Here is a 12,056-nt window from a genome sequence, read left to right as displayed (position 1 = left end):
AGAGGGGCCCCTGGTGTGTAGAAGTATATTGTATTACTATAGAGGGGCACCTAGTATCCAGAGGGGCCCTGTATGGTGAGTTCCTGATATGGTGACAGAGAGCACCTGGTGCACAGAAGGGCCCTTGGTCCTTGGAGGGGCCATGTATGGTGACTGAGTTCCTGATATGGTGACGGAGGACACCTGGTTCACAGAGGGGTCCTGTGTGCTGATGGAGGGGCCCCTGGTCTCCATGGGTCCTGTATGGTACCTGAGGGCCCGCTGGAACCAGTTGACCACACGTGGACCCTGCATTGTGATTGGCCGAGTGGAAGGGTTGTTGTGGGCCCGGGGTGTCTGGGTTATGTTGTCATTGTGTGTTGTGTAGTCCAGTGATTTCTCATGACTTGTTGTGATCTCGTCTATGGTGACCTGTTTGAGGGGGGGTCTGTGTGGTGATAGAGGGGCCCCTGGTGCACAGAACTCCTGTGTGGTACCCGAGGACTCATTGGAACCAGTTGAACACGTGAGAATGCTGCGTTGTCTCAGGACAAGAGACGAATACAAGGCTGACAAATCGGAGCACACCAATATGTTATGGGGTCTCTTGGTTTTTCCTTAGACTGATGTGTGGCTCCTAGGGCCCCTGGTGCTCCTCCGCAGGTTTTTCTGCACTGCTGTATTATTTCTGGCTCTTGTAGTCACAGTAGATCTACCTGGGGACCCCCTGAATTGTTAAGTAATGGAGGATGCCAGATCTGTATTCCCGGGTTGAGTTGTCACCGCCTCCCCTTTTGTCATTGTCCCGTGACTTGTATTGGTCTCCTGTATGGGGCTCTCTGCTGACTTGGACCTGTCTTCCAGGGGTGTGTGGTAATTAATGGGGGGGATCTAATTTCCCAGGTTGTAGGTAATTAATAGGGGGGGGGGGTGGTTTGTTGTGGGATCTGTCTCCGGATCGTGTTGTGTCACCGTCTCTCCTTGGATGTCATGTAGTTCCATATTGTCCCATGACTTCTCTTGGTTCCATTGATGTTGATCTGCTGACTTAAACTTTTGTTCCTGGGGTATTTGGTCATTAAGGGATCTAAGTTTGTGAGATAGTTGGTGATTGACTGAAGGGGGTTTGTTGTGCAATTTGTGTTCCCAAGGTCCGTTGGTTGTGTCCTCGTCTCTTCTTGTCTCGGTGTTGACACATGACTCGTTTTGGTCTTCTATTAATTTGTGCTAACTTCAACCTGTGTTTCCAGGGTGTTTGGTAATAGGGGGAACATTGTTGATTTTGGTCTTCTCTGTTGTGATCTGATGTTCCCAGGGTGTTTGGTCACTCCCCCAGGGAGGGGGATCTGTGTTCCTGAAGTGTATGGTAATTAACTGAGGGGGGGGGGTTTATTGTAGTCTTTGTATTCCTGGGGTCTCTGGGTTGTGTTGTACTCTTCTTGTGTGTTGTGGAGTCCAGTGTTGACCCATGGTCTTCTCTATGGTGATCAGTGTTTAGACTTGTGTTACCCAGGGGAGGGGTATCTGTTCCTGAGTTGTTTGACACAAAATCTCACAACCTCTATTACCATACTCATCAGGAACATAGATCCCCCTCCCTCAATGACCAAAAAACTTGGGAACATGGATCACCAACGAGAAGACCAAAACAAGTCATGGGTCAACACCAGACTCCACAATGTTAATAGAGGTTGTGGGATTTTGTGCCATTTTGGAGTCCGGTGCTGACCCATGACTTGTTTTGTTCTTCCAGGTTGATCCAGGTTTTTTGGTCACCCAGGGAGGGGCTGTATGTTCCTGACGTGTATGGTAATTGACCAAGGGGGTGTTTGTTGTGGTCTTTGTATTCCAGGGGTCTCTGGGTTGTGTCGCCTCATTGTGGAGTCCGGTGATGGCCCATGACTTGTTTTGGTCTTCTCGTTGGTGATCTGTGTTGACTTAGACCGGAAGAGTTGGTGTTCTGTTGTATTGTTAGATCTGAAGTTAGTGGTCCTGAAGTTGGTTGCGTTGTTCACAACTAAAGTTGTCTCCGTATTTCAGGCACCTATATGGTATCAATGGGCTCCTCTTAGTCTCCTGGCTGCCCTGTGATGTGGCAGATTTCCTGTTTTCGGATACGTCTCGCCCATGGGTCGTCACAAAGCTCCACTCACAATTGTTGTGTCTGTCAAGTCTCTGAGTTGTAGAGACATCGGTCTGCCCTACAGCTATGCCGAGTGTGGCAATAAATGACCGCAATGCTCACAATGTGTATAGTGTAACCACTTCCAGTGTAAAACACCCAACCATATCCTGTGCTTAGCACAGACAGGATTCGAGACGTTCTGTATTCCTCTGGGGGCAGCTTATGTTGTCACTGAGGACGATGATCAGCTGTGCAGTTTTCCAACAAGTCATCACGTAGAATGCCGGGACACCATGCTGACCTCTCATCTGTCAAGACCAGTCCAGAATTCAAGTTTTTTTTTGTTGTAGGATACAAGGAGGGCTCTGTGCACCACCAAACACTTGTGGAAAGCTTCATGTCAATGCTCAGACGGCTTCGTGGCTGTAGAAGAACACTATGTTAGTTTATAGCACAGGAAGCCCAGCGCGGTGCTGAAAATAAGTTAAAAAGCCTAGGGAAGGGAAGAGCGTCCCCTAAAAATAATACAGCCTGTAATTCTTAACCCATAAAGCAATGTTTAAATCTGTGAAGCTTCAAAGTTGAACCTGCATTCCCTACAGTTATCTGTAATTCCACGCTGGCCAAATAAAATTCACCCAGTAATATGCTACAAAAAAAAAAGTAAAGTTCCTCATCCTAGAAACTCCAAATTTCCTTCTTATGGAACTTTGCATGAAGGCTAAGCCATGGCACTGGTACCCAGACAAATGCAGTGTAGGGGTAAAACCTTAAACTTTTTATTTACACCTATCAAGAGGAACTGAACTCTGGAACCTGTGCCATAAATTCATCTTATCAAATCTTGCGCCTGTTTCCGCCATAAATAAATGACTATGCAATGTGTCAGTGTATGGAGGCCGCCATCTTGGTAGAGGCAGGATTAGGCTTCCTCCAGCAAAGAGAACAATGAAGAAGCACAGAAAAAACCAAATCTATAAGATCAGCAGTGCCTTAGATGGTCCCACATTACAGATTGGAAGGCTCCTCTTAGATTGTAAGCTCTTCGGGGCATTGTCCTCTCCTCTTATTTTATTCTCTGTATCTGTCTGTTATTTACAACCCCTATTAAATGTACAGCGCTGCGTAATATGTTGGTGCTATATAAATACTGTTTATTAATAATACCGGAGGAGGGACATTTAGTTACTTAGACGTACTGCTTTTTTCAGCAGGAATTTAATACTGAAGATGACATGGTCAATGTATTTATTGTTCAGGGGCAATTCACATTTCTAAATGGCCCCCATAAAAAAGAAAGTCTCCGGGTCCACCTTACTTTTTTGCCTTCTAGCCCTTTGGGTGGGTGGGGGGGTGGGGGGGTGTTGGTCAGCACATCAATAGTTTATAGCTGCAAGTTCCCTTTCAACCTGAACCATATATTTCCTTTGTTGTGCCGGTAGGAGCGATAGCTCTCCATCCCCATATCCCTACTGAAATGTAAATTGGAGCCGATCTCTGCCAATAGTTAATAGCCAATAGTGAGATAGAGGTTGAAAATGTCTGCGTGTGGCCACATAATGGCTTCTTATACCTGTCGGAGTTCAATCAGTTCATCAAACCCACTAATATCTTGCAGGTATTATTAACTTTCACTGCAAAATGCATTAAAAAACTCCAACATGGAGATGTGAATGGGCTCATTCCATAGAACAGCAAGCCTTGTCACATCTGATATGAGGTCCCCATCACTTTTCTTGCAGCGTAATAAGCGGTCAGATTACAAAATTACTATGTAAATTGTGCAATGACAAAGCCGTTCCCTGCACTTTGGAACTTATTGTGAAACCGATACACACAGACGTGTTAACACTTTTCAGGTCAAGAAACCAGAATGGACGAGGTGTTAGCTTCTTGTGAATGGGGTTTGTTAGGAGCCATCACTATGACACCAGCTGGTTTTTGTTGTCTCGCTTGGAGTACTTTTATTTTGCTTTTATTGTCATAGAAAATGGGTAAAATGTAATGAAAAAGAGAAACTCCAGTGTTCTCCCAGGTCCTTTTAGCCGGGCGCACCACCCAGCACTTTTCAGTAACAACCCAGGTGGCTACTGAAAAATTGGGTCACAGGGCCCACCACCCGCCTACAATTTCTTCCTACATAGCTTTAAAAAGTTTCTGGGGAGAATACAGAACTTCTACTCTTATTCATTATTCTCCCCATACATTTTTGTAAGCTGGGTGGGAAGAAGGGGTTGGCAGGTGGCAACCCCTCTTTCAGTATCCACCCAAAAACAACCGGGTGGTTACTGAAGGTGTCGGGTGGTGTGCCCGGCCAAAAGGAGCTGGGGAGATGGCTGCTTTTTCATATATGATGTGGGTCACAGTTTTTTAAATGAAGGGCGAGGATTCACACACATTTAACATGACTTTAAAGTAGAACTAAACCCTGTGTATACTCGCCCTGTTCCATCACCATCTCCTCCGGTATTTTCTTCCACTACCCAATTTTCGATCATCCTAAATGACCTGACTGGGACACCATAAATCCCAGGTGTTCAACCCAGAATTTTTTTTATGATGGGTGGGAAGAAGCTGTAGGCGGGTGGCAGCCCCTGTATTGTGACAACTCTTTAGTAACCACCCAAAAACAGCCGGGTGGTTACTGAAAAGTGCTAAATGGTGCACCCAGCTAAAAGGGGCCGGGGAGAACACCGCAGTCCTCCTGGCAATATAAACTGAGCTGTGCAAATACATCAATGTCCTCGTTCTGTCGCAGGTGCCATCTTTTTCCATTTCTCTTCCGTGTTTCCTGATCTTCGGCCAGCTTGATTGGCCAGGGGGAGAGAAGGCAATCTCCCGGGTCCATGCATCTCACGTTTATTAGGTTTCGGTAGCCTCGGGTATATACAAAAATATTTTAGTGCAAGAGGGACCTCACCTGTCCTTTTCCGAAAGGAAGACGTGCCTGGTAGCAGAATTGTAAAGCAGTAATAAAATAAAGTATAACTGAAGTTTGTAATGTGTTGGGTATGTCACACTTACCATGCAAAGTGCCCTCCAGGGAATCCATGTCCCCACTTTGCTTCTTCCAGGATCAGAAGAGTCTTTAGGCTTTTCTACTTGCTGACGCAATACACGTACAGAGGTTACTTCATCCCAGGCTCGGCATCTGCAGGATTTAAAGATTGTATTCTGAGCTGTCTGTGTCCAAGTGGTAATAAAAGAATTGCTAACAGAAGGGGGCTGGATTTATTACAAGGGGCAATATCTTAACTGTCTGACCTAAAACTTTCTGTACCTCTTGGCAAAGAAAAAAGTTCAGCTATAAAGTAATATTTTTGAAAATTACTTAAAATTCCCTCCCACATACTTTTTTGTGCTTTTTTTATATTTTTTGGTCCTTCTTTTTTCTAGCTTTGTTGCAACCACTTTATATAGATGGCAGCTGCATATCCATGGGTACCCATAACCAGCCAGTTCACCAGTTGTCCTACCCTGTACTACTATTGGAACTGTATGCCTGAAACAACTCAAAAGCCCTGTCACTATGGAAGTTCTGATATACTCATCTATACCACACTATGTATCCCTTGTCAAAGTTGCTCTGATCATTGTTCTGTCGTCGTATTGAAAGTAAAAGTGCTTGCAGGCTACAAGACCTGAATAACTGGCTCATAATTTCTCATCCATAATGACTGGCCTGGGGCAAAAAGCATTGGTGTGTATTTATGGCAGCAACTTCTAAACTGGAGAAAATAGTGGCCAAAGAAAGACCGAAAAGGGATATAGACCGGTCTCTAGTATTCTCTGCAGTTGGTCTTTACCTAAAAATGAACTACCATGCGTCTGGTCTGTGTGAAGGTGGCCATCTTGGTAGAGGCAGGGTTTTGCTTCCCCATGGCAGAGCCTAGAGCCAGGGAAACAGTGAGCAGCACCATAGTGGCACCACCGAATTTCTTAAAGATAGACAAAGGGTGCAGTGTCTTGGATGATCCCACATTCCAGATATTTAGCAATGGCGTAGGTGCAGGAATGCCTGGCCACCCTCACACGCAAGGATCAGCTGCCATTTTTCACTCTAAAGCTACGTACACACTTCCAATTATTATCGTTGGAAAACGAACGACGAACGATCCTGCACGATATATACGAACGATCGTATAGCACCGATCCGGCACATAGAGTAACGACACGATCGTTCGTAGATATTGTACACACAATAGATACGATCGTTTGAGCGATAGAGGAACTATGTGCACGACAGGAAAGTGAACGAACGTTCGTTCATTACGCATGCTCAGCCCATGGACGATCAACGAACGACCGTACACACGAACGATGTTCAACGATCGTCGTCCAATCGGATCCGCCGGTCCGGTCGTTCGTTTCCAACGACTTTCCTCATTCGTCGGCGTCGTTGGTTACTTTTTTACGAACGATTTTTTGCCCAGTCGTTCGTCGTTCGATTGGAACAATAAAAATTGGAAGTGTGTACGCACCTTAAGTCCATGGTTGAGCCATTCTTTTGGTAGTGTTCCTTGCTTATGGGGAATGAAGAGCTATAATACTGCCCATTCAACAAAACACAAGCCTGACAGCTGATATTTCTTTGTATCATTTTTCTTAGAGTTGTTTTATATAAGTTTGTTTTTGTCTTTTTCTAAAGCAGGTCATGTGCTGATGTTAGCGCCATCCTGGGAGTGTTTTGTGTCTTTGCCAGTAGCTGCATTCTGTTAAGTTTCCCGGCCAGACCTAAAGTTGCTGCTATATTTTATTTATCATTTCTGAAACATTGTGTAGTAATTTACCGGAAAGGATGAAATAATTATCCACCTCGGATTGGTGTAGGATCAGCCGAGCATTGGCAGACACACGCAAGATTGATTTCCCGGCCTGCGTTTTGGCACTGCACAGATTTGGAGAGCCATATTGGCTAATTTGGGAAGTGCACGGTTGATATGTTTCAGCTTATTTTTACAACTGACTCATTTCTCTGTTGTTCTCTGTTGGAAAGAAGCTTGGACCAAGTTGTCTTATTTTAATAGAACTTGAAACCAACTCCAGACAACTTGAGGGGAGCGATCCCATTGGAATATTTGCAATATGTTCCTGCTCTCCAAAAGTGATTAGGATCTCTGTCAATGCAAATGGATCGCTTTGAGGGCCAACGGTTGGCTCTACATGTAAAAGGCAAATAGGCCATCAAATTGAAAGTTTGGTGATTGTGGAGACTCTTGCCTTTACAATTTATTATGAATGCTGCAGCCAGACTCCTCCATCCTTCCCACCGCCCCCCTTCTGCTGCCTCTCTTTGTAGTTCTCTCCCCAGAGACCACCAAACTCCTTCTACATGCTCTTATCTCCTCTCTGGACTACTGTAACCTCCTCTCTAGTATTCCACTAACCCGACTCTCCTCTACAATTATGAATGCTGCAGCCAGACCCATCCATCCTTCTTCTGTGCTTTGCCTTCGAATCCCCCCACAGTTCTTGTCGCACTTACCTTTCTGACCTGATAGAAAAATACCCCCGTAGCCGCTCTCTTCGCTCCTCCAATGACCTACTAATGATTTCCTCACTCATAACCTCATCACATTCCTTGGAATGGTCTTCCCCGTCCTTTTCGGCTTGCTCCTACTTTCTGCACATTTAAGACCTTTAAATCCCATCTTTTCAAACTCGCTCACCCGTCTTCTGTCCCTCAAATCCTCATTTCCCACCATTCCAATTACCCCTTCCTATTGTGTGATACTTCCCCCACCTCCTAGATTGTAAGCTCTTCGGGGCAGGGTCCTATCCTCTGTGTCACTGTCTGCATCTGTCATTTGCAACCCCTATGTAATGCACAGCGCTGCGTAATATGTTGGCGCTATATAAATACTATTTAATATTATTTGCAACTATCCATCATACAGGACTTCAATGGCCAACTAAAGTAAGTGACCTGTGTGCTAGATATATGGAATGGAGGGTAGGTGGGACACTCAGGCCACCAAAGAGTTGAGTATCGGTGCTCTTCTATTGCAAGAACCTTAAAGGATTTTGTTTCTGGGGACTGACATGTATGAGAAATAAGGATGTTGTCCATCTCATGTCCAGAAAATATTAGCCGTTCTTCTGATGATTTAGTTCCTTGTATGAATCACAGACTCAGAAACAAGTCTGCAGATAATTACGTATTATTTTTCTCATTTACGTACTTATTCCTGTTTGGTGACAGATTATGAAAGTGAACCTGTCATGAGATAATACAAGAGCTATTGCTGATCAGGTAAGAATGCCGTTGACCTGGCCGCTGTGCAGATCCAAGGCTTCCATTAGTGAGTCATTGCCTTGGAACAAACATAATCAGTGAGGGTGAAGTTCGAGCTGCTGATTGCTTGCTTGTTCTTTATCATCGACTCAGAATTAATAAACCAGTGATATAGTAGATGGCATCTGCACATGTTCCTTGGTTAGGATATAGGTAGGCATCTAGCATTCTGAGAAGGAACTAAAAAATGGCGACCTACTTTGTATGATGGGACTGTACAGGTATCGATAGGTTGCATGTTGAAACCTTGGTTTATACCAGCACGGTGGCTCAGTGATTAGCACTCTGGCCTTTGCAATGTTGGGTTCCAGTTTTGAATCGCTGCCAGGACACTATCTGCATGGAGTCTGCAGGTTCTTCCCGTGTTTGTGTGGGTTTCCTCCCACATTCCAAAAACATGCAGTTAGGTTAATTGGCAATTGACCTTAGACCGTAAAAATGACAGATTGTGAGCCCCTTTGAGGGACAGTTAGTGACATGACTATGAACTCTGTACAGCGCTGCATAATATGTCAGCACTATATAAATACTGTGCAATAATAATAATAATACCAGTGATACCTTGTTTTATGGCCTTAGATATGGTCCTGTGACTACAAAGCTTTTTGTACCATACGTGGCCGGGGACAACATTGACATCCCTGCAAGAAGTGCATTCCTCCCGTTAATAATTTTAGTTTCCAACTGACATATCCAAATACTCAGACTTCACATCATCAGGTGCTTTTGCTGGGGTCATGCTGTGTGCAGGGCAGGCAATGCTGCTATATTAGCAGTTACATAGATTGAAAAAAAAGACACAAGTCCATCAAGTTTAACCACTAGGGAAATAAACATATTCCAGATATAAAACCTTATGGACATAGTTGGTCTAGGGGAAGGCAAAAAAAACCCTGGTACAATTTGCTCCAACGGGAAAAAAAACCTTCCCGATCCCATGAAACCTTCCCGATCCCATGAGGCAATAAGATGTTCTCTGGATCAACAGTCTTTGTTATCTTTACTTTAAATATTTAATCCCCAGGTATATTCTGTGCTTCTAGAAATCATCCAGCTTTTTCCTAAAGCAATCTATAGAACTTGCTGAAACTACTTCCTGAGGGAGCCAATTTCACATTTTCACAGTTCTCTGTGGACTACACGGTACCATCTCTGTTCTTTAGCTAGGCATAGACATATACTACCAATTTGTCCAGAACTTGGCTCTTAAGCACTGGATTTAAAAGTGCCAACTATAGGAAGCGGTGTTATGATTTTGATGAATTCTACTACTAGGTGAAAATAACCTGAAAAAAATAAAACTAAAGCTTCCACCGCATCACAGTACCAATATTGTGTTCCCGGTTTAGATATATTTTACATTTTTTTTGTAGAAGTCAGTAACTGTAACTATCAGTCCATTACAGTGCTGGTCTCATAAACCTCAGGACAGAAGCTTCTCAGTTTTGTGAACACTGTATGGAAATTGTCCACATCTGCAGTTTGTGCTTTGTACAGTGGGGCCCCGTGTATACCGGTACTTCTGGCTGTGTGTTAATGCATGCAAAAAGCAGAGCGTCCTGTCCTGAGCGTGCCAGCCATGCTTGTAAAATGTATTAAATGCTGCAAGGCCAAGTTACCCCTGCGGCGGTGAGACCCCTGCATTGAAAGGGTTAAAAAAGTTCATCAGGTACCTAATCCTTCACCTTCTTCCTCTTCATGTGTCCGATCCCCAAAGCCTTTTCTGTAAGGCATGCCATCAGTTTTAGCCACTATGGTGTCCTGTTGTGTAGTGCAGGATCAGCAGTCCGGCATTATGAGGACTCACCTGGAGAAGAGAGAGATCGATGGCTGTGCCAGGCAAGGGATGAAGCAAGTCCTTTTTAATGGTACATTTAAAAAAATAAACTTTGCAATGTGGGTGGGGTGTCGTCGTAAAACTTCAGATTTCCTCTAGTTCAGCTTTAGTTGTTAATAGACTAAAAAAGTTTTTACGTTCAGATAAAGAGCTGTAATATGGTGCCAACCAGCTGCATGGTCTTGTAATCCCCTGATCTTCATGTGACGAGTAAAGGTCCTCTGGTGAAACATTATTAGCCTGCATCTGCCAAAGCTGAATCAGCACGATCCTTCCTTCCATAATATAATATTAGGTTCTCATGTCCCATCAGCATTTTTTACTGCCCTGTCCACAGAAAAAAAGTTTTAGGGTTATGCAAAATAATGTATCAAATATCAAGAATATTAATTTAATTAAAATGAGGAATCACCCTTTAATGTGACACTATTGGCACATGCTAACTTTATATCTAAAAGATAATATAGAAGAAGTTTAAAAGCTTCCTCTTTTCTGCACTGGTTGGATTGGTCACATACTGGTTCCCCCTACTGCATGCATTGGTTCCTCCCACAGTCCTATCATGATATTAGAAGGCAGGAGATACCATTGCAAGTTGCGGGGAGCAAATATTCGCCAAAATAAAGTGTTGAATTTTGCAGTGTTTGGGGAGCAGCAAAAGTCTGCATTTCAAAAAAGGCTGAAAAATAAGACATAAGGCAAGTACAGAAAAATACCAGTTAACCATCCGGAATGTTGCCTGCTGTACTCAAAATCCACCAGGGCAATGTTATTGGACCTGCCCGAATTCTTCCCTGCAGGACTACAGACCTCTAATTTGTGTCATTGCTGCTTGATTTTCACCCGAGATGAACACAAGTTTAGCATGTGTATGAGGCAAGTTGAGTAAAAGTTCAGATGTATAACAAGTCTTTGCTGCCATGGATTTGGAGAGATTTCCCCTCACTTGTCTTCCCCTCATGTGTCTTGGGACCACACAGGATGTGATGGGATTAGAGACTGCAAGAATAGACACTACATGAAACGACTTCCCAGAATAATCCACATGGGTCACAGGCTCTAAATTCTACATATTGGTGACACATGCTGAGGTCTTGAGACGCACAGTTGTAGTGATGGCATCTCCTTGTCCCATGTAAAATTAAAACCCACAGTATATAAATTAGTCTAAAATTAATAAAATGTGAAGCAATTCCAGTTTTTAGAGCAGAACTGTGTATGGCTCCAAATAATGTGAGGATCAGGATTTCATATTTTGGTATATTGCCCTGTTGGTTGTCTCTTCTGACCCTGTCAGGTTTTTAATCCAATCCTAATGGTATTACGCTCACCTTGTCTTGATGGCCTTCCAACAATGTGGCCTCCTCTAGACTCTTCAGCATTGTCCACTTCTGGAAACGTTGGATGCCGAGTAATTGTCTTTGCTCCATCTTCTATCATGTATAGATGTAAGGCAAGATTTCTCAACTAGGGTTCCTCCAGAGGTTGCTGAGGGTTCCTTGAGCAATTTGTGCCTTTTGGGTCAGTTTCGGTGACACCAATGATGTTTTTGGCTATCTGTAAGGCTGACTTTCTTCCCAATGGCCAGCACTATAAGCTAATGTACTGTGATCTGTAGATATAATAATGATAGAAGGGTTCATTTAGGGGCTTCCCTCACAATTAAAGGTTGGGAGATGCTGCTGTAGGGGTTGCAAGAAGGAACCACAATATGTGTATGGGTCAAATATAAATATCTGACACTCACTGAAGAATCTGATGAAGGTTGAGGTATAAGATAGGAGACACAACTACCAAAGGAGATAAGCGTTCTATTGTGG

General features: G+C 43.8%; 1 protein-coding gene across 1 annotated transcript in view; it reads left to right on the top strand.

Moving 5' to 3' along the window:
• PICALM (phosphatidylinositol binding clathrin assembly protein) overlaps positions 1-12,056 on the top strand; it is a 70,246-nt gene that overhangs the window by 743 nt on the left and 57,447 nt on the right. The gene's annotated exons all lie outside the window — the stretch shown is intronic.

Source organism: Pyxicephalus adspersus, chromosome 1 (assembly GCF_032062135.1).
Source record: "Pyxicephalus adspersus chromosome 1, UCB_Pads_2.0, whole genome shotgun sequence".
Lineage (NCBI taxonomy): Eukaryota > Metazoa > Chordata > Amphibia > Anura > Pyxicephalidae > Pyxicephalus > Pyxicephalus adspersus.
Note: the sequence above shows the minus strand (reverse complement) of the source record. Positions and strands in the feature narration are given on the sequence as shown.